This window comes from Podarcis erhardii, assembly GCF_964252035.2.
Source record: "Podarcis erhardii genome assembly, chromosome: 5".
In the NCBI taxonomy this organism is placed as follows: Eukaryota; Metazoa; Chordata; class Lepidosauria; order Squamata; family Lacertidae; genus Podarcis; species Podarcis erhardii.
The window spans coordinates 33,816,647-33,843,415 of NC_138509.1; the positions used below are offsets into that span (position 1 = coordinate 33,816,647).

General features: G+C 39.5%; 1 protein-coding gene across 17 annotated transcripts in view; it reads left to right on the plus strand.

Moving 5' to 3' along the window:
• PCDH15 (protocadherin related 15) overlaps positions 1-26,769 on the plus strand; it is a 649,889-nt gene that overhangs the window by 268,845 nt on the left and 354,275 nt on the right. Inside the window, exon 1 of one of the 17 annotated variants that reach the window (XM_081861752.1) lies at positions 3,555-3,772. The exons of 15 other annotated variants lie outside the window; for them this stretch is intronic. The gene's annotated coding sequence lies outside the window, so the exon portion shown is untranslated. Of the gene's footprint in view, positions 1-3,554; positions 3,773-3,830; positions 3,850-26,769 lie in introns of those variants that run through there. One more of the 17 variants, XM_081861753.1, reaches the window with a different exon arrangement.

Genomic DNA, 26,769 nt, shown 5'->3' on the forward strand with positions numbered 1-26,769 from the left:
ATAAATTTATCTAATCTAATCTAATCTAAAGTCCAATACATATGCTATAGAGAGGGCCCCTGTCTTTCTCATCCATCATAAAGTCTGGGGGAGGCACCAGGCAATTACTTAGGGAGCTCTGCAATACTTGCTAGCAGCATGGAATAAATTCAACACAAACTGGACACCATGTTAGGGAAAAGGTCAGTTCCATTAAAATAGAATTGCATATTCAAAATTGGAGTTATTTGGTTACTGCTTACTTACCAAGAGTCAAATCAGCAGGCTATAGTTAAAGGATCAATTTTATTTTGAAAGTACATGAAAACATACAGCCTTCCTCATTATTTTGACATCATTTCCCAAGTTGCATTCTCTAAGAGCTGGTGAAAGTATGATTTGTAGTTTGCATTCAATAGTAGCATTATAACTGTATATCTATTCAAAATGTGTGTGAGAGAGTGAGTGGCTATTCCCTCTTCTATTCTACTCAGTCTAATCTTAATAAACTTACTTGGCTTTTATGAAGTTGCATGAAATCATACTGAATGGGGGACACAGCCTGGAGTTTTGTCCTGATCTGTTGGCCCAAGTAGTTTGGTGCAGGGGTACCAAAGGAAGATGTCGAAAATGATAGAATGGCCAGTTCCAGTGCTTTATTAAAGAAAGGTGTAAACTTACAACACAGCCTTCAGAGCCCTGCTGCCTTTATAGACTTGGGACAGATACTGAAGCAGCAAGCAGTCGTCATGACTTGTCCGAACCCAGGAAACAAATAGCAGTTACTTATATGGAAGCAAACTGTGTAAGCTGGCATCAGTAGCCCATTTCATTCACCCCTGGCTTGGAGGCCACTTTCCAACTCTCATCCATCACCCCAATAAGGAAGTAGCTGGCAGCCAACCAGTGTGAGACACCTTCTCTCTCCTGTCCAGCTGAGCCTCCCAAGCCCACAGATAAACATAGCATCAAAGGAAGCCAATCAACATATATCAAAGCAGGTGAATAAACATATGTGAGTTCATTCTTGCAGTAGCTAACCATTAGTCCCGGGGTTATATTGACTGTCAAGATACAGGCCTTCTGGAACATTTTCACCATTTGGTTCTACACAAGTATGTTAAGATGTGCACTAAGACTTGTGGGGTTCCAAATTATACAGTATATCATTCCTATATCCCTACTTTCCCAACAAAATAAGAAACTGCTATATGCTCCAAGGACTAGAGGCAGATTACAGTTATTTCAGAGAGTTGAAGAAGGATGTTAGAGAATGGACATTTGTTGACTGTGGCATGTAGACTTCAAAACCCTGGAAACCTGTTTCTCCACGCACAGCAATGGGACAAAAGAAATGAGTGTGCGTACCATTGGTGATGTTGCCTCTGTTGTTCCAATTTCTGTGCTCTCTGAAGACTGACTCCAGTCTTGTTCACAGGAAAGGCAAGGGGATGTGATGTTATTAGTCTTAAATATATATTGGGAAATGGTCTAATCACAAATAGTACAATTACATTTGCTGAACACTGCAGTCCTTTAGCCACTTACCCAAGTACAAGCCTCACTGAACTTGGACTTACTCTGAGTAGACTATGTATGCACTGTATACAGCTTTATTTTAGCTGTATTGCGCTGAAAATGAATGTGAGGGCATGGCAGAAACGTAGGATCACTGTGAGGTGGTGTTAGTATCGTATCTGTGTGTTTTAAGTCAGTTGTCCAAACTTAGCTTCAATAATAATATGACAAAGTGGCATTAAGCAAACCAAGGTGCTCCTAAGAATCCATTAATCTCAGAGATACAGTAACATAGATTAGCATGAGGTGACTGCATAACAGGAGAAAGAAGAAGGCATGGAAATGGGGGTGATCTGTGCGCAAGGTAGAGTTGAGAAAAGTAAAGAGGAAGGTGGAGGGGAAAAGGGAGTGGAGGTGAAAATGGACGTGGCCAAGGGGACTTTGGGAATGAAAAGAGGCATGAAAAGGTCTAAATAATAGGAGAGGACAGTGGCTCCATAACTGGGCAGAAGGTGAAAGGGGTGCTGCTTGGTTGCATTGTGTGGGTCTGTAAAGATGCAAATGGTTATTGTGGTTTGTGCCCAAGGGAGTGACAGAAGGCATGGGGGAAAAGGTGGAAATGGGGGTGCAGGATAGAAGAAAGAAGTCTGGTTGGGGAGATGAACAGTGAGCTTAGTAGTTGCATGGGGTGTGAAGAGAAGCTCAAGTAGCTCATTTGTGTGGGCTAGGAGGGGCTGGTGAGTAGAGTAAGCAGGGATGCAGCCCCTAGTATGTTTACTAGATATTCTCTCTCTCTCTCTCTCTCTCTCTCTCTCTCTCTCTCTCTCTCTCTCTCTCTCTCTCTCCAATTAAAATTTCATACTCCCTTCCCAAGGATCAAGGATTCCTGGTGGCTTTGGGAGGCAGCAGAAAGTGAAGCCAACTCAATTTTTCTCTCAAATAGGCATAGGGAAGCAATTAGGGAATGTGTAATCTAGTCTAGCCACTGTATGATCTTATAACCACACAATGCTGAAGAGTATTACAGGAAGGTTCCTTAAATCGAAAATGGATGTGTGTTCTGGATGCATATACAGTGGTACCTCAGGTTAAGAACTTAATTCATTCTGGAGGTCCGTTCTTAACCTGAAACTGTTCTCAACCTGAGGTACCACTTTAGCTAATAGGGCCTCCTGCTGCCGCTGCGCCGCTGGGGTGCAATTTCTGTTCTCATCCTGAAGCAAAGTTCTTAACCCGAGATACTATTTCTGGGTTCGCGCAGTCTGTAACCTGAAGTGTCTTTAACCTGAAGTACCACTGTACTGTATATAAAATGCATTGATGAAAATTACTAATTAAGATTTTTAGGCAAAATTTTTTTCATTGCTAGTTTAGAAAAAGCAAAAAGAGCAATATCTTTTACTCCTCTTTATTTGTTTACCTAATAGATTAAACAAAAGGTGGACTTAAGTATCCACTCCTCTAGTGCTGAGAGGCTTTAAACAGATTATTCCTTTCTGGTCAAATGATACATTGTAAATGTACGTAAGCTGCTGTACTCCTTTGTTGCTAATGAAGTGGGAAAAGCAAACAAAGAGCCCCTGGCAAAGGTTGATTGGACACACAGTATATTCAAGGAGCTAGCCCTGATTATCAGTGGGATATCAATTTGTCTTAGGGCTACAGCACCTGCTACTAATTGCTGGTGAGAGCTCAGTGGTCACTGTATAGTTTACCCCGCTCATATCTCTCTCTCTCTCTCTCTCTCTCTCTCTCTCTCTCTCTCTCTCTCTCTCTCTCTCTGTCTCTGTGTGTGTGTGTGTGTGTGTGTGTGTCTGCCTGCCTGCCTGTCTGCCTGCCTGTCTCTTCAGTAGCTGCTGAGAGCAGGACAGCTAATAGCTATTGCTTTAATGCCAGTGAATCAGTGTGCTGAGCTAATAGCTGCAGATAGAGGGCACACTAATTCCTGCTTGGAGTGTATGGCTAGTTACTTGTGATGACTAAAGCGGCTGGAGTGCATAGCAGAACGTGGAAAATGTTTTTTGTGGCTTTCTGATATGAGAAGGTATTTTTTTTTTTCCAAAAAAATTTTCGCTGTTGTTCAGGCTATGATTGTGATGAATGTTTCTCATGCAAAGAGATTGCTGCGGTCCTGCACTTCACCTTGTTTACCTTGAAAAGAGAAAAAGGAAACCTCGTTCTTATGTGCGAGACACTCACTGTAAACAGGCTTAGCAGGAAAAGAAACTTAATGCACAACCCAGCGTTGGCTAAGCATGAAACTTTCAGCTATTCAGTAAGTTGTTTTTCCCCACTTTAAACTGGCATTGATGGTAAACTACCTGAAGAGTGGAGATTCTCTCAAAGAGCGAAGTAATGTATCTAGCGTATGAATCATCTGCTTTGAGGTTTATAGCTGGAAGCCGGCAGTAATGAAGTGGTACTACTAACCATTTATTTTAGATGTTCAGTAGCTTCTCTCACCCTAGAAACTGTCTTCTGCATATTAACTTCTGTAGCATGCCTGCTTTTACTTGTTGTGTTTTGCTTCTTAAAATTCTTGTCTGTTCACAATTGCAGTGTAAGTCAGTATATGCTTGCAATTTTCTAGTGTGGTGTTGAAAGCAAGTTACCTTAATTATGGATTTGACTGTTCTGTGTTTTGTTTTTTGTCTGATTGAAATAGTTGAGAGGGCTGTTATCCAGAAAGAAGGGGCTGCATTTTACTTGTTGTCTAATGAGGCACCATTTGATCCATATATTAAGTTAATTGGAAAGCTGTTCAGAGAAAATATATGAGGTTGGTTTATTCATTGCAGCAATAAGCCCTTTGCATGAATACAAAATAGCTGAAGCAATAACTTCTTTGCAGAGTTCGTGTGTTTTACTTGTGGAACGTCAGTATACAATTTCCTAAACATGTGCACAGTTTTACTTTATATACACCCCAAAATGTGTCCAGCTATGGTGTGAAATTCAGTGTGCTTAACAGATATCCACATTATTCTGACAATCACTGTTGTTATTTTTGTTTATTATTATTAAGAGATATAACACTCGGCTAATTGGGTCATTCTTAGAAGATAGATCTTGCAAGTTTAAGTCTGCACCCATACTTTTCTGATTCTCACAGACAGTTAATTGTTAGAGCTGGTGAACGAATTTGGCAGGAGGTGAAGTTGATGCTTCTTCTGATAACAAAATAACAATTAATTTACACACTAGGGAGCTTTTTCAGCATTAACTGTGGCTAGCCTAACAGTATAGGGGAAAACCCCAACTTTCTATGTTACTTCCAGTTACTCAGGTCCAGTTATGGGTTCTCTCTCTCTCTCTCATGTTTGAAAGGGTTGTCTTATAGCTGATAAAGTGTTATTTGATGCTTCTATCCGGTTGGGGTGTTACTCTTGTTTCAGCAATATAATCTACCTAGGTTGGAGTCAGAGCCCTATGAAATAAGAGTGCAGATTAGACAGCGTACTGTTCAGCTTAAAGACAAAGCACCTCTCTCTTTGCTGATGCAGTGATGTGCTTAGGCTGGAATGTTAGCTTCAATCACTTTGCCTCACCAGTTATTCTTGAATGGTAAGCGTGCAGGCTGTAGCAAACTCTGGAATTTCCTCTGTGCTTTATAGTTATCTACTTGTCTTAAATCACTGGTTGGAATAATTGCATTGTCATCTCATGTCATCTTAGCTCAGGTGCAATAGCTTTGCCAGGGGAGCAGTCGCCTGTAAAAATAGTGGCACTGAAGTTCTTAATAATCTTTGAAAAGTGTTTTTTTTTATATTGGATTATTGATTTACCCATGTGTGTCTCTGGTATGTTTGTTGAAAATATTAGGTAGTGTTCAGTGCTGAATTAGTAGTCAGGATCAAGAAATAAGTTTATGAACTATACAATAAAAGATACCTTGATCTGTCAGTTAGAAGTGTTAGAGCCAAGTGCCAACAGGTGAGCAGATCCGACCATGTGAGAAGAGTTTAGGAGCAAACTCTAGATCAGGCATCCCCAAACTCAGGAATTGTAGTCCCAAAACAGCTGGAGGGCTGAGTTTGGGGATGCCTGCTCTAGATGGATAGCCATGTTAGTTTGTTGCAGCAAAAGTTACAAAGATTCCTGTGGCAGCTTAAAAACAATTTTATTGTGGAACAAATGTATCCATAGTTTAGGAAGGAATATGTATGAGTACTTAAAGTTTAGTATGTTACCAGTAGTCCAGTGCATTTATTATTTCACACTTTCTGCAATATCACAATACAGATTCAAGCTGTCCTAGACCTAATTTGCCCATCTGTGCCTAAAGAGGCAGTTGCAGTTGCAGAACTAGCAGTTTTTATTCACAATTAACTAATCATGAACAAATGCTACCTCTTGATTCTGTAACCCGAATCACTAATAGATTAGAATCCCCTTACAATACTTAAAGACACATTCTCAAGATCATATAACAAAGGCTAGTGTATACACTTTAACCTAGCTCTCACTTCTCCCACTTCTATAACAAAACAGATTCAAACTCAGCAAAACATGATTTTTCTAATTATTTCACTGCACATTTATATCCTCAACATTACGTTAAACTCTGATCCAGTTTAAATTTAAGTGTTTAGTGCATTATTACATTTATATCCCACTTTTCAACCAATAGTTTTCACAACTAAAATGGAAAAAAACTTCATTATAATTATTTAAAAACCTATAACTAAAAGTTATCACTTCTGCCTCCCAAACCTGTCGTACATGTGTCCTATACGCCAGTTTCACTACCAAGATACTGTGAGAAAATTATTTTCCATGAATGCTCTTTCCTTTCTAACCCTTCTGAAGTGATCTTGTGAATTCAAGTAGAAAAAGGAGAGCAAAACTGGAATTGAGGTCTCCACCATGCAAGATGAGACCTCACATCCTGCATTGTTAAAATAAGATATTCACACTTCACTGAATTATTTCTGCCAATGCTGTATTTCCTTGCAATGCATAACAATGAAGGGGGGGTGAAGAATGCATTTGCTTTGGTGCATTCTTGTGTTCGTTTTGTGCTAGTTTCTTCTTGCCATCCAAATTGTGATCAAAAGTCAAGATACATTATGCCTCCCTGTGGAAATCAAGTTCACTATGCAGAAGTAAAGTTACATTTTTAGGTGATCCCCTTGTATCATCCTGTCCAAATGGCAGGAACTTCCATGACTCTTCTGTTCCTCCAGAGGCAAATATAAGTTCAGAGATTACAGTTCCCTTGCTCCCAAGGACCAGAAACTTATGTACTATGAACTAGTTCAGGGCATGCACCCCAGGGCTTTTTTTAAAAAAGGCAGGCTGTGTGGGGAGGGGGCTTTCTATACTTCCTTTCCATGTTCAGGATTTAAAAACCACAAAATGTTAATATAAAAAATTGGAAATGATTTGGGGCATTAAAAAAATTGGAAATGCTTTTCAATAATTATTAGCCCAGTGTATATACTGTGATTAGTTTCCTAAGCAATCTCTACATGTATGGTGGGAGGCTCTAAAGAGAACAGCTGCTCCTAACTTGGTTGTTGAAACTTAAACATGCCTTCAGCATGTGGCAATTGATGGAAATCAGGATGCTCATCTGATTTGGACTGCCAGAAATAAAATGGCTATGTTGTACTCAGGTACTGCAAAAAGGGAATTCAGGGTGTGACATTAGAGGCCACAACTGAAATTTCACCATACATGTTACAAATTGTCAGCAAAAAATGGCAGCATGCTAGCAAGCTTCCATATCGCTAGTGGCTGCAGATGTATAATGGATTTATTTATTTTTTTACTTATGGAATTTTCTGCAGTAATTAATTTTTTTTTATTAAAGTGTAGGCTGACATTTTGATAAGGTGAGGTTGTGTGGACACAATATGTATTTAAAAAATCTTCAATGCATGAGCAATGCTAGTTTCACAATAAAATCCAGACTTTGAGAATCCTAAGGATAGATTCTTACAGTGATGTGAATTCTGCTACACAATTTTCCTTTGAGCTGAAAATTTCAGAAAGTTTGCAATAATTCCCCTCTGAGGAGTCTATTCATGTGTTAAATGTTACTAACACTTTTATACATTTATCTTCTCAATGAATGGATCTACTTGCAAGAGTTGTGTAATATCAGACAAAGGAACCTATCTACTTCTGTGTGCCCAGAGTACTCCTTACTGAGAAATCTTTTTTGAGGAAGTTGAATTGTAAGATTCCTACATTGCTCAGCTAAGTAGCACAACTTAATGTGCAACAGAGTGGCAAAGCTAATATATGAACTGGCTCTTTAAAAGTTACAAAAACTCCACTGTGAATTGGTTTATTGTGTTTAGCAAGCTGTAGAAATTCTTCATGTGTCAAAATTTTATAAAACTAAACTTTAATCTTAAAATAACTTGATGTATGAACATTTGCTTTTAAAAGACCTCATTATCTAATAATATTATCTAGAGAAAACTAATGCCTTAGTGTCTACAGGCAGTATCATTTATCGATTTCCATCTGTTCATAGTTATTCAAGTATATGATTGTTCCAGCGGGTTTTAAATTAACATAAATCATTTAGCCAGTGCTGTAACAACTTTACTAGCTTGGCTGATCTAATTATTTTATTATCCATTTGCATTGTGGCTGTGTTTAGTAAGTTCGGAAACAAATTGTTCCCTATTTGAAGTTTGCTCCAGTTCATAACTTGTATATTGTTAATCTTGGCTACTGATTGCACAAGATAATGATGTTTTTAATTATCTCAGCCTTCTGTGGGCAAATGATCCCTTGGCCACAATCCAGAGCCCTCTTGGGCTCCAGTGCTCACATAATGCTCAGCACAAGCACAGACTGCCCTCCTCACTGGATTCCCTTGCTTGTACAGAGGTTCAAGACCTGCTGAAGTTGCATTTAGCAGTAGAGCCAGTGTGGTGTATAGAGCATTGGACTGGTATGAATGAGAGCTGCTTTCAAATCCCTACTCCATCATGAAGCTCACTAGCTGATCTTGCACTGGCCACTGTCTGTCAACCTAGCCCTACATCTCATAGTTGTTTTAAGAGCAGGGAAGAACTATGTGTGGCAATCTCAGCTCCTTGGTGGAAGGCCAGGATCGAAAAGAATACATAAACAAACAAGATAGTGTGAATGTAAGCAGTCCATGATGAATGGCAAACTTGCATCTATAAGGGGCTTTAGCCTGTGATGCTTAGGAGGGCTTCAAGCAGCTTCATTGTGAGACATTTGTATGTGTTTGCTGGTTAGTGGAAGATTCTGATTTATTTACTTATAGAATCATAGAGTTGGAAGAGACCACAAGGGCCATTGATTCCAACCCCCTGCCACAGGAAACACCATCAGAGCACTCCTGACATATGGTTGTCAAGCCTCTGCTTAAAGACCTCCAAAGAAGGAGACTCCACCACACTCCTTGGCAGCAAATTCCACTGTCGAACAGCTCTTACTGTCAGGAAGTTCTTCCTAATGTTTAGGTGGAATCTTCTTTCTTGTAGTTTGGAACCATTGCTCCGTGTCCGCTTCTCTGGAGCAGCAGAAAACAACCTTTCTCCCTCCTCTATGTGACATCCTTTTATATATTTGAACATGGCTATCATATCACCCCTTAACCTCCTCTTCTCCAGGCTAAACATGCCCAGCTCCCTTAGCCGTTCCTCATAAGGCATCGTTTCCAGGCCTTTGACCATTTTGGTTGCCCTCCTCTGGACACGTTCCAGTTTGTCAGTGTCCTTCTTGAACTGTGGTGCCCAGAACTGGACACAGTACTCCAGGTGAGGTCTGACCAGAGCAGAATACAGTGGCACTATTACTTCCCTTGATCTAGATGCTATACTCCTATTGATGCAGCCCAGAATTGCATTGGCATTTTTAGCTGCCGCGACACACTGTTGGCTCATGTCAAGTTTGTGGTCAACCAAGACTCCTAGATCCTTTTCACATGTACTGCTCTCAAGCCAGGTGTCACCCATCTTGTATTTGTGCCTCTCATTTTTTTTGCCCAAGTGCAATACTTTACATTTCTCCCTGTTAAAATTCATCTTGTTTGTTTTGGCCCAGTTCTCTAATCTGTCAAGGTCGTTTGGAAGTGTGATCCTGTCCTCTGGGGTGTTAGCCACCCTTCCAATTTGGTGTCATCTGCAAATTTGATCAGGATGCCCTTGAGTCCACCATCCAAGTCGTTGATAAAGATGTTGAATAAGACCGGGCCCAAGACAGAACCCTGTGGCACCCTTCTCCAGGATGAAGAGGAACCATTGATGAGCACCCTTTGGGTTCGGTCAGTCAGCCAGTTACAAATCCACTGAGTGGTAGCATAGTCAAGTCAATGTGCTTATTGCATGGCACATTGAATGGTGCTTTTTGAGCATTTGTAGTTACAACCCAAAACCCAAATTCTGTGTGGATGTTGCCATAGCTATTCCCTCAGTGTTGAAAAGGGCAGCATGCACAGGCCTTTTATATGGCTACCCACACTTAAAGAAGTTGTATGACTTGGCCTCAGTAGTATATAACCCCTTTGTTGTATACTTCATTTGTTATTGAAACTGCATTTCCCTGAGTTCCATTTTATTCACTAACACCAATGTATCATGTAGGAAACATAATCATTCAGCAAATGTAGTAAGAAAAGACACCTAGAGATAAATTTAATGGAAAACCCACTGCAATGGCCTTTTGCTGATGACTGCAGTTCATTTGAACGTTATGGCTTCCATGTTCTTCCTTCGTGGCATGAAAAATACATCCTATAACTTGCCATTCTAGCACATTCTAAAATAAATTTGCTTCTTGTCTTCTGAACGAATCCTTCTGGCAGTCTTTTGAGTTGTTGAAAGGATAATCTCTTAAATTAAGGTGGTGAGTAGGGTTAGGCAGAATAGTGTTTGCTCAGGATGAAAGAAACACACTCAGAATTGAATTGTCAATTAGAAGTGACTTCCCACTGGATATGAATGTTCTATTGCCGAGAGATGTGTGATTTCTATTATTTAGAAGTTTCTTTCATTTCTGTATTCAGTGAAAGGAAAGCTTGAGCATGGCCAGTAGAATTAATAACAGCTTCCTGTGTAAAGGAAGACAGCCATGTACTTAATGAAGTGCATCATTCTAATAGCAAGTCGTCCTAATGAATGCTTTCCCTGTTGTTTTAGAAAGGAGCCAGAGTGACACTTCTCTGATTCTGGATCACTGAATCCGTATGGAAGTGCAATTTGTTTGTCTGAGAAGAGTCTCCTTTAATTTTATTTTAACATTCAGGATGCAAGTCTATTACTTACTTTACATTTCACATTTGGTGTTCTAGTGTGGGGTGTCACATTTTTAGCCATATAATTATTTGCTATTACAGTCAAAACTTGATGAGATCATATCAACTAAGAGCTCAATGGAAGAAAAACATAACCCTCACTAAAGATGCCTGGAATAATGATAAAAGCATCAAGATCTGATACATTTGTTTTTCAGTGTTTATTTCCTGTGTATTTTTTTTTAACAAAAAACATTTATGATAACAGCTGATATAAGTATGTTAATGGCTACAGAATAATATCTTCTTGAAATACAAACAGATGAGTTTCAAATGAAGTGCAAAATGATATGCACTCACATAGTCCACATGATGTACTCTGAAGCAGCTGAAATTGCCAGGAAAACAAATCTTGGGGTTGGTAGTAGAAAAGGTAAATTCACTCTTAGGAAAGGTTTTGTAAATAATACATGGGTAAATTAATTCAAATATTATTTTATGACTTTTTAAAAAATTCAAGCTTTTTCAGAAGATAAAAAATCTTATCTAAATAAAACACAAAAACAGAGAAAGAAAAGAAAAAAATACAGATTCCTCTCTCAACTCTTGTCTCACATAGAAGGTGGTGGACCCTCCCAGCTCTTACCTGGGAGCTTTCCTTTCTTCTCCCAGTCTCTCACCCTGAGAGGTCTTTCCTTCCCTGTGTCTCACTCAAGGTCCTTCCACCAACCATCCACCACCTTCATGTGGTTGTAATCCTTTGACCCCAAAATGGACCAGAGCAGAGGACACAAAGGAAGACAAAAAATATACAGAAAAAAGCAGAATATCCGTCTGTTACATAGAGAAATAATTTACTGTAGAATGACATCCAGATGATCTACTTTCTGTTAGGCAATATTTCCCCAATCTTGCAACCCGAATGTTTCAGATTAATTCATTTTTCTTTTCAGTCCAAAAGGGGTTCTCTAATTATTGTTATTAGCTCAACCATTTCACCCACCTGTTCTGGCAATCATTTATCAATATTATTCTCCGAAGTCTCTTCATCCTCTTTGATCCCACTTTCCATTTCATTCTTCTCTGGTCTGCTTTCATTCTCCATTTCATCAATCTTAGATCTAATCAGTTTTATTTGCTCATCAAACATTTGCCGAAGGGTGCCAACAGTCAGTGGAATGCCCAGCAATCTACTTGTCTTTCTGAATGTTCTTGATCTTATTAACAATTCCGTCTCCCTTTATCACCCATCTCCACTTTAAGATCTTCACATCATCCTCTTTTCAAATCACATTCCTTTCCTATGGAGGAAAAATGAAGTGGCAAAGTTACTTTCAATTTCCAAGCAACACTTTTATTGGGAAAACAGAGAATTAAAAATGAAGAAGATAAAAATTCTTAGCACTCAGAACTCCCAACAGGGCTCTTATGCGGCTTTTGGGCAAAATGTAGATGCATCTGCTCATGCGTCATTCACCCACATCAGCTTCTCAATCTTCAGATGTAGAAAATGGCTTTTTCAGAGCATCAGAGGTTAATTCTCTGTTCACTCTTCTCTCCAGAGTGATTTTGATAGCCAAGATCAGGCATAGGCAAACTCGGTCCTCCAGATGTTTTAGGACTACAACTCCCATCCTCCCTAGCTAACAGGACCAGTGGTCAGGGATGGTGGGAGTTGTAGTCCCAAAATATTTGGAGGGCCGAGTTTGCCTATGCCTAGCCAAGATTTATGCCTGGGTATCATCAGTCTCCACATCATTATCTCTATCAGCAGCCTGACGACAAAAGACATTCAGTCTACCATGTTCCTCCCCTGAAAGCCTGTGATTTTATAAGACTTAAAGGGTGGGATGTGCTGGGTTTTACAGTATTCTTAGATCTGGAGTTTGTGATGTTAAAAAACCTCCACATATTTTGTCTTATGAAGATTGTAAAAAAAAAAGGGAACAAAGTGTAAGTCACATGGTGTTTATCAGATGAAATATCACCATTACACAAATCAGTCCTGTATTGAATTTGAATGCTCACTTAATTTTACATTTACTTAGTGACCTATAGTTTTAACTTTTAGTAGACTTTGCTAATAACACATTTATTTTTATTATCTTTTGATGTTGAAGAAGTGCTGAAGATTAGAATCCCTTTTTGGGCTTATATTCAGACAGTCAGCTAGCTGTTGCACTTACTAAGATTCTTCTTAGTGGCCTTCTAAGTTAATCACTTTTATTCACTTACTTATTGGATGAACAGCATCTAATCAAAGAGACAAGATCTTCTAAAGGCTGAAAAAGAAGCATAGTGGCTTCAGCTTACCCATTGGTTAGGGCCTGTTAAGTTTACTGTATACTGGGAAATACACTGGGAAACTGATACATACATTGATTTCCACATATTGAACTAGAATGAAATGGACATCTATTTCCCACCTTATACATTCTGGTCATGCATTTCCCTATACAAAGAAGCTAATATATAGCAAACATAAGTCTGGGAATCCCTGCCACCATTTCACCACTGTAAAGTGATGAATGATAGAGAGAGGCAGTTTGGAGGAAAGAAGTGGCAAGGTATGATATGCTTAATCCTTTTTATACCACTATATTACTGAAATGCTACTGATAGTAATTTTTCTTTTATATGTAGTTTCCAGGTGATTTGACTGCATCAAATGGAGAAAAGCAATTAGCGACTTCTCTGCTATTTCTCAAGTCTTGCCACTTTGGCTTGGTTCTGTACCTGTTTGCCACTAGACCAGGGATGGCTTTTTTTTTTTAGGCTGAAGACCGCACTGATCTATGGCTGACCTTTAACCAGGGTTGGGGAGAATGTAAAAGTAGATGTGGTCAATATGTAAAAGTGGGTGTGGTGAGAACTGCAGTTCACAATGTTGCCTTCCCAAATGCAACCCCTGGGACCAGTCTTTAAATTTAATAATTATCCCCTTTTGAATTAGTAAATGGACAAATGTGTAGGTGCTTGGGGGACCACCAATTTCTTTTTAGACATAATGGACCCATGTAAGCAGTCAATTAAAGTAATGAGAGGGGTTGCAATAAAGCCACAATAAACCCTTGAGGGGCTGGATAAAGCCTTCAGGTTCCCCTACTCAACTAGTTCCATTTTGTCATCTTGAAGAATCATATACAGTAGTCAACTTTCATGCATTTCATGTAAGTGAACGTAGCAAAATCAGGGTGTTGGAATTTACTTTTAGATGTGAGTTAGTGCTGCATCTAAGCATACTTGCAGTTTGTGGAAATTGGGTCACTTTATGGCTTTATAGGTTGGCTGATGATTACTTTCTCGGTTTTGTTTTTGTTTTTGTTTTTAAAGTGGATTATGTTGCTTTCCTCCAGACATCAGTTCTGGGACCTGGGTGAAAGAATTCCTGTGTGTGTTGCCATGGGCATCCTTCCTGATTAGCTGCAGGTAATATAGGTGCAAAGGATGCTGGATAGCACATTACCCACTACAACAGTAAAAGAAAATGGGGGGGAAAGAACTCTTGGCCACCTCAAAAAACCATAAGGAAAGTTTTGTAGGAAATACCTTTGTTTTTAACATTACATTTGTTAATAATGGCGGCACTTAAGATGATCTTAAAATGATGTACTTAATATACCTAGCTAGGCATATGTGTGTGCGCGCACACACACAGGCACACACACACACACACACACACACACACACACACACACACACACCATATGTCATAGACATTAATCTATTGGGTTTTAATTGGATTTTCTCCCTAAAGTCTGGTCACATCATCTTCACAATGGGGAGGTTGTACTTTTCGCATTTATAAAAACCCACTCCACTGTGATTTGTATGGCTTACTCATGGCAAGATTATATTTAAAATGATTGTGCTCAGTTGTCACATGCTTTGAGCCATACTTCTCATTATTGGCAGTTTTCGTCCTTCCCTCGCAAATTTTAAAGTCCACTGTGAGCGTTTCAACAGCTCATTTGGTGTAGTTCTATGAGAGGTGGTGCTCTTCAAATGGATTTGCAATTCTTCTGTACATGTACATGGCATATGGAGGGAAATGTAAGGACTCGACAATCCCCTGCATGGCATACCATCACTGCCACTCTGGTCATCTGCCAACCTGCTGGCTGCTACTGGTGTCTGTCTAGCTGGAAGGAAGCCAGGCAGCACTTCTGAGCTGCCACTGTGGGTGAGACTGGCACCACATGGAGGTGTTGTTCCAAGCCCTGTTTGGACAGGCTGAGAAAGGCAGGCAGACAAACCCTCAAAGTCTTTTAATTTAAACACATACACACATGTCCTACATACATAGCCATGCATGTACCTCATGTTCAGTTATTATAAAACCACAGGTGCAGCACTCCGTTGTTGGCTACCCTGATCAGGAGGGACTGGATTCCGTTGTTTTTGCTTGACTGCAAGGAATGGATGAATCTTGTCAATTTCAGTTTTTCTGAGTTGTTTCTTAGTTCTCCACATTTTTCAGCAATTTGTGATTTTTGTATTTTTTTAAAAAAAAATCCTCACAAGTGTTTGTTAGTATTTTAGTGAGAATTTCTCCTAATAGACACACACATATATATATATATTTGCAAGCTGTCTTTCCTAATATAATGCATCTTGGTATTTTATTAATTTCTGCAAACTTTATTCTGATATGAGCACTTTTGTACATATTGTTTGACTGGAAAATTTGGAGAAGTGCAGATTTTGAAGAGTACTTGATTTTCAGTTCAGAAAGAGTGCAAATTGGGGACTTTCCCATTACAGCGCAAACAAAGTGGATTCCCACAGTCTCCATCCCCATTGACTATTCACTACTACTTCCCACTTCTACTCCTTTTCTCCATGGGGGGGGGGCATTCTTCAATGTTCTCTCTCCTTCCTCCACCAGCCTTTTCATCAGGGGTCTCTGTAGCCTGCTTGACCAACCTCTCCAGGTGCCTCTGTCCCATATCTGCCATATGACAGAAGAACAGGGCCAAGAGTATAGTCTTTATTCACTTTCCCTTTTCATGGGAGAAACATATAAAGTGTGCTTTAGCTGCATCTCATTTCAGCTACTGTAACATGTTCTACAAAAGGCTTCATTTTGTATATCAAAAGTTTGTACAGCATGTGCTTTCTTATAGCTATACCCTGGTTAGCAGTCTGGCTGCAGAATTCTGAACCAGTGAAATTTCCATACCCCCTTCGAGGAGCATAATGGCCCTGGCTATGGCCTATAAATCCCTAAACATCTTGGGGACAGACTACCTAAAATATAGCCACTTTCTATTCAAGTTTCCCTGGGCTTTTATGTCTGTGGGAGAGGCTCTCTGTGGTGTTCAACAAACATCAGAGGAACATTTGATGGGATCTGAAGATCTGGAACTCCTTGCCAGGGGAAGTCTGGTTTGCCCCTTTTCTGGTGACCTTCTGTTGACAACAAAACACCTGAGCTGTATGCAGTATGTTCCAGGTTCAATCCCTGGCATCTCCAGGTAGGGCTGGGAGAGATTCCCACCTGACGCCCTGGAGACCCACTCTGAGTCAATGTAGACAGTACTGAGCCTGATGGACCTATGGTGTAATTAAGTAGAAGACAGCTTCCTATGTTACTGAGACAGGTGTTTGGCCTTCCAGGTTGACTTGTTTTATTGCCACAGTGAGTGTAGTAATCTATTTTAATAGACTGGGATTTTATTGGATGTGTCTTATGTGCTCTATTTTTATGATGCTGTTGGTTATTGTTTTGTATTGATCCCTGTTAGCTGCCTTGGACACCATCCGATGGAAAGGTGTTGTTTAAATTAAACTAAATGACCTAAATATAACTATATATTTAATTCAATGAAATAAAAGGCTGTAACTCAGTGTTTACCTGATTTACATGACTGTTGACATATTTTTTGGTGCTTAAGGCAGAAGAGAAAATGGTGCCCACCACCACTCCGGTTGTACATAAGACTGGCCAACTGTAGACAGAAACTCCCATGAGTGCTTCTCCCTGGGAGTAGAAATACAATCAGTGTAAATAAGATAGCAATCAGTTGTCATTTCATGAAGCTGCCTAAAGCCCAGGTCTTGAAATTCTATATGGAATGAATAATACCACAATGTAAATAGCATTTCGCTTGTGTTAGTTAAGTCTCTCTGATTTGTGTTTATGTATAGCGTGAATCACTGGCACATTATGTTGCAATTAATATATCCTCTCCTGCCCTTTAACACACATATAAAGGCTAAACAGGCCACAGTGATCAGAGAAAAATATGTTTGAAAGATTGTGCAACTGTTCAATTTATGAGGGGTGAGTCAAAACACAGCTCACATGAGGACAGCCTCAGATGGGCCTCTTTCTTGGTTGGTAGGCCCATCTGTTGGGAAGAAGCAAGGGGGCAACAGTGATTTCCCAAGCATTGGGAAAATAAAGAACCTGGATTTTTTTTAGTAGTCCCTCCCCCCACTGCATCTGTCTTTTTTCTTTCTAATTTGTAAGCACTTGTGTCAAAAAACCTTTCACTGATGGTCAGAGATGTGTGTGGAGAAATTACTAGTAAGGATAAGTTGCTGCCTCTGTTCATTTACAACATTTTAACCGTTTTCTGTATGAATGTGGTTGAAACTCTCATGCCCTCCCTTTCAATGATACATTGAATGTATCCATTCTTCTTTATCCTCTCTGACTTGATGCGGCTATTAGAGTTAGGCTGACCGATTCTACTAAGGTTCAAAGGTCTGGCTCAATCTTGCTTTTCAAGCAGTAGAAGTGGGAAAGCTTAGATTAGATCAAGGTTAGCATGGCTGAGTGACACTTGGATTTAAAAGAATTTTTTTTGACTGTTACAGAAAGCTTAAAAACCAAAGACTGTTTCAGATATTCCCGGGAAAAAAGTAATTTATTTTGAGTTTGTGGCATTTCAAAGATCACAGATTTGTTATTCACTGGCACATGCAGCTGAAGCTACACAAGAGGAGCAAGAAAGGAGCTCTTTGATCTCATAGTACTCTGAGTTTATTTGGCTTGCTTGTTTTTATAGTTTATGGGGCAGAACTGCCTCTTCTTTTTTGCCCTGAAAAACCATGGTTTCTTCTCCAAATCTGTCTTGAATCAGTTGCCCATTAATTACAGAACTCAGTAATTTTCGGAGGGTAGGATAATTCTTGTGTTTCACTGTGTACAAAGAATGCAAAAGATAATATCATGCAATTTCATCATGGTTTCTAGGTGAGAAGGCAGGTACATTTTCATTTTCAGGGCATTTCCAGCCTCGGTTCCAATAACAACCATCATGATAAGTTAAGGCTAGCTTAGAAGACCACCCATGAAAGTGCCCTGTGGTTAGGTTCCATACAAATGTCTACCCACCAGGTCATTCTCTAGGCTTCCTGGCTGCTTTCCACCCCCCTGTAATTTTCCTGCAGTGCTCTACAATTTCTGGATGTTCTGGGGCATTGCGGAAATATTCAAAATGATGAGTGGCTTCTTAGCTGCTGCCACCATAATCCCACAACCAAGAGACCAAGCAGGTGGGAGAGCCAAACAGCAGCACTAGTGGGCTCTGCCTGAACGTGTGGTCTTTGGCAGCTGGCTGAGGGTGCTGGATGCTGTTGCCAGCCCTCTTAAGAAACTTTAGTGACTGAACAGAATAGACCATGGAGATGTTTGAGAAGAGACTCTACTCTCCATGATATTGGACAACTATATCCCCTCTGTTGTCTGTAGCTACTCCTATACTCAGGCTTCTGACTGTGGTTCTACTTTTGACAAATCACAAACAAGCTTCTGAATTCACAGCTGGACACAATCCAGTGGGCATTGGGTAAAGAGCTACCCAGCAGTCCAGATCTCTGGAAGAAGATTAGTTGGATTAGAACATGGAAATATTTGTGTTGGTTTTTTGTAATAGATTTTATTAAAGTTTTAAAGGTTACAAAAAGAACAGTAAAAAAAGTTAAACAAACAAAGCACAAAAACAAACAAAAAGAGAAAAAAACAAAAAAACAAAAAACAAAAAACCAACACAAATCCAACCTTTACATAACTTTCTTTCCTTTGCTTATTTCCTTGACCTCCTCACACCTCCCTTTTTTGTATTCTAGTTCAATTAGATATTTCAGCAAATCCTTTCCATCTTTGTTTTTATCCTAAAAAATTATCTTAATATACTGTAATTTTGCATTCTCCTCTTTCACTAATTACCAATCCATTTTTACTTAATCTTTTATAACATTTCTGCTAAAACCACATAACTTCATTCCAACATCCTTCTAACATTCCTTAATTTTACAATGTTTCTGTAGATAAACTTTAAATTTTTTCCAATCTTCTTCCACCGACTCTTCTCCCTGGTCTCGGATTCTGCCAGTCATCTCAGCCAGTTCCATGCACTCCATCACCCTTATCTGCCATTCTTCCCGGGTGGGTAAATCTTGTGTCTTCCAATACTTTGCAATAAGTATTCTTGCTGCTGTTGTGGCATACATAAAGAAAGTTCTATCCTTCTTTAACACCAATTGGCCGACCATGCCCAGGAGAAAGGCCTCTGGTTTCTTCAGAAAGGTATATTTAAATACCTTTTTCATTTCATTATAGATCATCTCCCAGAAAGTCTTAATCCTTGGGCATGTCCACCAAAGGTGAAAGAATGTACCTTCGGTCTCTTTACATTTCCAACATTTATTATCGGGCAAATGATAGATTTTTGCAAGCTTGACTGGTGTCATGTACCACCTGTATATCATTTTCATTATATTCTCTCTTAAGGCATTACATGCCGTGAATTTCATACCTGTGGTCCATAACTGTTCCCAGTCAGCCATCATAATATTATGTCCAACGTCTTGTGCCCATTTAATCATAACAGATTTCACCGTTTCATCCTGAGTATTCCATTTCAACAGCAAGTTATACATTCTTGACAAGTTCTTAGTTTTGGGATCTAACAATTCTATTTCTAATTTTGATTTTTCCACCTGGAAGCCAATTTTCTTGTCCAAATTGTAAGCCTCCATTATTTGTAATAATGAAGCCAATCTTGCACTTTATTTTTTAGTTTTTCAAAACTCTGCAGTTTTAATCTATCTCCCTCTTGTTCCAGAATTTCCCAATATTTCAGCCATTTGGCCTCCATATTGAGCTTTTTCTGAGCCTTCGCTTCCATTGATACAAATCCTTGTATCTTATCCAGACATTAAACAGTGCTTTCCTGACAATATGGTTTTTAAACGCTTTATGTGCTTTGACCTTGTCATACCACAAATATGCATGCCACCCAAAAACATTATTAAAACATGGAAATATTTGATCAGAATTGTCTTCTCTTCGGAAATCTGTTTCTCTGCCTGTTCCTTTCTCCTTCTCTGCCTTGCACTGTGGCTACAACCTTGTTTCAATCCCTCTTATTGTGGTGCATTTAGAATTATTTTTGAGCAGGCAATAGGAAGTCAACAAGCTGTAATCCATCATAAGAGGTTAACATTAATTGAGATAAATATAAGAACCTATTTGCTTTTGAGTCACTGTAGTTGTAGAATGGTATATAATGAGTGGCTATACAGTTGTTCCCTCTGTGTGTTTGTTGATCTAATTAGAATAGGACATTCCGTTGACTTGAACTTCCAAAGTGAGACTTCATTTATGTGTGTTGTGTATGCTCCCAGTTTGTTCAGGATGAATTTGTGAGATGAGGAAAGACATTTTCCAGAAGTGCAGTCATGTTTCTCTCTTGTAGCAAACACAACAAACAGCCTTTGCAGCATGCTGAAGGCATCAGTTTTTGTGGACCACAATCCACTGCATAAGAGGCATGAATTCTAATCCTAAATGACAAGCATGTGCACTCAGTGGGGATGTAGAGGAGTGAGGTCAGAGGGAAATGAAATGCAAACTGAGCAGAAAGTGACAATTACCTGAAACCAATTAACAAGGCAGTGATCAACTGATAAGACAGTTGTTTAAAAGGTAAACAAAACTTAGTTTCTGTTTTAGCTACAGGTAATAACTGAAATACATGAACATAAAATTTGTCCACAAGCATTTGTGCACCTGCTTAATTCTTTGAATGGAGAAGTTGACTGTTTCTCAGTCCCCAGAGGGTGGGAAGACATGCAAATGTTGGCACTTGCACTGGGGTTGTGAGTAGGAGTTTCCAAACAGACCCTATGGAAGTTCTTGCACCAGTGCCAGTCAGATTAAAACCGAGAGCTAATACTAGAGCTGGCTACTGCACTCCTTCTTGGCTTAGAGCTAGGTCCATGTGCTGGTACTGGTTTTCCCCTCCTAAGTCAATTCATAGTGCTAGTAATGACCTTTGTTGTACTAAGTGGTTTGCAGCCAGGCAGTGGCGTAGCGTGGTGTGTGTGTGCAGGGGGGGCCGGCCACACCGGGTGCAACATCTGGGGGTTAGGGTTAGGGGGTGCAAATCCACGGGTTAGCGGGCGCAAATTACTTGCCTTGCCCTGGGTGCTGACAACCCACGCTACGCCACTGCAGCCAGGTTACCTGAAGGACTGTCTACACCCACGAAACCCACCCAGCCTTTGAGATTGGCACTGGAGGGTAGATCACTGGTCTGCAAGTGACAGTTGTTACATTGACAAGTATCAGGGAAATGATATTGTCTGTGGTGACCCTCATCTTTGGAATACCTTCCCTGGGAAAATATCTGTGTATGTTTGCCCAATATGTGTCTTCCTTTGTTGGCCTAAAGTCTGTAATGCCTTAGGTAATGTCAATAACTTGTTTGGACTCTTTATAAGTAACTTTTTAATCTGCTGCAATTGTTCATGTTTTATTCTAGGTTTTTTTATTCATATATATGAAAATATATGTGTCAAATAGGTGTGAGTTCATCACTAGAAAAAAACAAAATTGTTCTAACACTGGCTGTGTTTGGACACCATACAAAACTATGGTTTAGTGAGGCATAAACAAACCTAGCCCCCCTCTCTGATTTACATGCTCCCCTCCCTCTCTCCCCTTCTCCAGTTTAAGCACAATGGTTTGATTTGCCACAGATTGGCATATTATCCAAACTGTGGTAAATATTCACTATGATAGTTTCAAACCAACCAACTACAAACTGTAGCAAGTTCGTTTAAACTAACTATAGCTAAGGTTAGCCATAATTATGAATTTGAATGTCACATCAAGTTTTGATTAAGCAGAAGCAGAAGTTTATCAACTCCTCCTGACTATAGGGAGACACATATGAATCTGAGAGTAGAGTAGGCTCATTCACTTTCAGCAAGTCATAGTCTGGCATAACATCTGAATGCAGCCAGTATCTCCATGAATGTGATGGATATTAAGCCCTTTTCCTTAATTTGCTGAATCAACTGAAATTACTAGTTCTCTAAAGTATTATGACATTTACTGATAAAGGACAAATAGCCTCTTTGCAAATAAAATTCATGCTTCGAGATGGTGGTACTTGCTGAAAATTTCTTTTTCCCTGGTGTCTTTTTTCTGCTTGAAGTGAATATGCAACATTAAGGCATTCTCTGCTTAGATGTGTGTATAATGTGCTATGTGTTAGATATTGATTTATAATGCCAGTTGTGATTAAATTATTCTAGTTAATCTTGTTATTCTACAGAGTCAGAATATTAGCATTGCACACAAAATGGTGAATAGCACAGTGGTTGCATTTTAACTTCTTGACTGCAATTCACTCACTGTTGGCTGAAACCATTATTCTCCATATGTGCTCCAACCATATGCTGGTTTTCAGAATATATCCAAACAGATTGCTAGATAATACATCTGCTGTGCTAATATAAACTATTTTGATGACTTGCTGAAGTGTGAGAATTTTACAGGGTGATAGATGATAAAGTACTGATGCTTTTGGTCTCATTTTAGAAGCGTGTCCAACTGAAACATGAACTTAAATAAGGCATGTTTCAGATTGTAGTTGTTTCAGACTTGGTGCTCATAATTTGGTGCTCTAATATTATAAAGCTTGCTCAAGAGACAAATGAGAATTGGCTGCAGCTTTTTAAATGAATGGATTAAATTTTTTGGGCATTAAAGATAGATATGAGTAACAGTACAATCCTAGGTACAGTATGTCTATTCAGAAATAAGCCACACTTGGTCCAATAGGGCTTACTCCTAGATAAGGGAATACAGGAGTGCAACCCAAGAGGAGCTATAGCTGTCCTCCTCTGTGGAACTTTTTCCTTTACATATCTAACACCAAACTTCCCCATTGTGTTTAATCTCTGTTTCCATCCTGATTGATGATAGCAATACATAAATTTTGGCTATCAGATTTACTCCAGAGATAAAAGTGAGCTGGGGATAAACCTCTGATTCTTTGAAAAAAGCCGGTTTCTATGCTGGGAGACAGAAACTGTCAGCTCCTAAGGGTGAGCAACGTATGAGTGGAGGAATCAGCATTGTGCCCCAAAGTCACATAAGGCCCCTGATGAACGCAGGGTCTGCAAAAGCCTCCCTTTCTTGGTTATTTCTGATATACCGGTAGCTGTAATTTACAACTGAGAAAGGTTTCTCTGTCTGTCAGTGGGATTTTTGCATTCAGTGTATGAGCTACTTTCAGATTTTAAGAGGAAGGGAAAGGAATTTTATCATTAAAGAGCTGAAGGAAGAACAAAAAGTATGTTCTTTGTTTGAGCCAAGAAAGTTTTAAATGAAGTAGGGAGTTAGTTCTGAGTGCTAAGGATTTTTATTTTCTTTATTTTTAATTCTCTATTTTATCAATGTAAATGTTGCCTTTAAATTTAAAGTAACTTTGCCCCTTCATACTTCCTTCATGGGAAAGAAATGTGTTGTGATAAGAGAACACTGTGGAGATCTTAAGGTGGAGATGGGAGATATAATGAGACTGAATTGTTAATAAGGTAAAGAACATTCAGAATGACAAATATATTGTTGGGCATTCCATTGACTATTGGCACCCTTCAGCAAATGTTTGATGAGGAAATAAAATTGATTAGATCTAAGATTGATGAAATGGAGAATGAAAACGGACCAGAGAAGAATGAAATGGAAATCAAAATCAAAGAGGACACAGAGACCTTGGAGAATAATATGAATAAACTATTGTCAGAACAGGAGGGTGAAATGGTAGCATTAGAGGCAACAGATGGTGAAATGGGAAAGTCCTTCGCACAGGTGTTTAGAAGAATGTAACAGCAAAATGGTGAAATTGTGATATTGGAGAAGAGTAATGAAGCCAAGAATGGAGAGATTAAGAGACATCCTGAGCTAGCAGAGATAGTGCTGAGAGAGAAAGGACTCTGTGTACAACTTGGAGTGACTTCAGAGGAAAAAGCTATCAAACCTTTGGCGCTTTTCAAGGAAGAAGCATAAATGGAACTAATCCATTTCTTTAATCAGGTTGGAAAACCATGGCAAATACAACAGGAAATGGGGATGGAAGAATGGGAATGGATGCAAATTAATGAATACATAACAAATGAACTATGAAATATTATTTTAATATATGGTCACTGCGGAGATTCTCTTGTATGGAGAAAGATGGAAAGATTCATTATTTTTTAATATGGCGGAATGGTTGTTGAGGTTATTAGAGACAAAGTTGATTCGTTTGATTAGAGAAAAACCATTGCGACATTTTTTAATAACAATAATTAGAGAGTGCCTTTTGGACTTTTTGTGGAAAAAGGAAAAGGAACTAATCTGAGACATTCCAGTTGAGAGATTGGGAAAATATTACCTAACAGAAAGTAGAGCAGATGGATGTCATTCTAGACTGAATGTTTGGAATAATTTATTTATGTAACTGTCAGGAAATCAGAAGTCCTTTGAATCTTTCTTTCTTTCTTTCTTTCTTTCTTTCTTTCTTTCTTTCTTTCTTTCTTTCTTTGGTGTTTTCTTCTCTTAGCTGGTTTTGGGGTCCAGGATTACACACACATGTAGGTAATGGTTAGTTGGTTGAAGGACCCTGAGTGAGAGGCAAGGAAGGCCTTCCAAGGTAAGAGACTGGGAAAAGAAAGGAAAACTCTCATGTGACAGGTGGGAGGGTCCACTACTTTCTGTGTGAGACAAGGGTTAAGAGCTGCCTTTGAGAGAGGACTCTTGTGTTTTCTTTCCCCCTCTGTTATCTGAGAAATGCCACCATTGTTGCATTCAAGAAGTTACTAGCATCTCCAATGGACTCCTGGGTGGAAGGATAACCCCAGCTCTATGGAGACATTTAACTCAGAAATGGTGTGTGTCTGCCTGCTTATAGTAGAAAGGATTGAATTCCTGGTCATTAGAGAGAGATTAACATCCGTATAAAGTTACGCCCATGCTACCATATATTATCATTAACTGAATTGTATGTGCAGTAGCTAGACTGTGTTATCAACCTCACAAGAAACACAAGCTAAGAGATCCCAGCAGCTAACAGTAGGAACAGATTAGAAAATGCCAGCTGGGAGTGTGGGGAAGTAGTTATAAAAACTGAACCATGAAAGGTGGTTTAATACAGCCCATATATTTACATATAAATGTTGAGGTTTACCAAGTGGTACCAACTCTATTCTATGGAGGATCAAACAGATAAGATGTAATAGTCCTTCGTGAAGAGCACAAAGATGAATATAATAAATTGGCAGGTGCCTTTTCAGACCCATTTCATGGGTGGGTGGGGGAATTTCTTATGTGTGGGCTGCATTTTAAAGTTAAGGACCTGCAGATTCCATAGACAACTTTATCATGTCTTTAGACACACTGGCAAAGTCTTGCAAGTATGTTATCCTCAAAGATGACCTTCTCAGGGTCTGTCTTGTAGTAGGTCTTTATTATGATAAGCTGTCACAGAGATTACAAGTGCTTCAGAAAGCTATTACACAAACTTGTCATTCTGAGTTGGTCAAGCATCAGCACAGTGAAACTATAAGTGTTCTCAAGTATACTTGGAGATAACTGATTTATATGCTATATGCATATTGCAGAGAGAAGGGGACAGAAAGCAAATGATAGCCTGTATATAATAAAGAGCAAGTGGTCTTAACAACATTACTTTCAACAACGTAAATTAAAAATCAGTTTAGGAGATCTACTAAAAATACAGGACATTAACATGCTGCTTGCCTTGCCAGAGAAGATAAAGGTAAAGGTACTCCTGACTGTTAGGTCAAGTCGCGAACGACTCAGGGGTTGCGTGCTCATCTCACTCTATAGGCCGAGGGAGCCGGCGTTTGTCCGCAGACAGCTTCCGGGTCATGTGGTCAGCATGACTAAGCCGCTTCTGGCGAACCAGAGCAGTGCACGGAAACACTGTTTACCTTCCCGCTGGAGCAATACCTATTTATCTACTTGCACTTTGACGTGCTTTCGAACTGCTAGGTGGGCAGGAGCTGGGACCGAGCAACGGGAGCTCACCCCATCGCGTGGATGTGAACCACTGACCTTCTGATCGGCAAGCCCTAGGCTCTGTGGTTTAGATCACAGCACCGCCTGCATCCCCTTGTCAGAGAAACAGGGTGCCAAAAATATAAGAAATGAACATCAAGGCTGAGCCATAGGAAGTTGTCAGAATATGACTCAGGACACTGGAGGGTCAAGAATAGAAAGAACAAATCAGAATTGATGAATGAGTACATCCTGGAACTAAAGTTTTGAACCTGGACCCAAAGTTTTCCCAACAATTTCCCATGAATGAATATGAAAAGAAATTGCACTCAAAAATTATAAAAGTGGAGTGATAATTATGGTGAAATTCTCATAGGCCAAGTGGATGGATTTAGTTGCGTACACCTTATTTTGAGGTAGCTGAGGAATGTTTGCGAATGCCCTTCCTTTCGTTCGGCAATTCATCTGAGCAGTGGTGAACTCTGCAGTCTTCTTGGGTGCCCACATTTCAATTAAAGCCTTTGAGGAGGGAGCCACAAGGAAACAGATACCAGAGTAATCGAGAGGGCTAATCACTAGTGCAGGCAAAGTTCAGCCAGTCTAAACCTGAAGGCTTTATAGCTGTTACTGCCCAGAGTGGGGTTATGGCCATCTTGGCTGAGTGGGACCAGCCCAGGCCTAAGAATATTCTACTGTGCAGGAAGGTGCTCCAAACCACACTTCTAATGGGCTACCACAT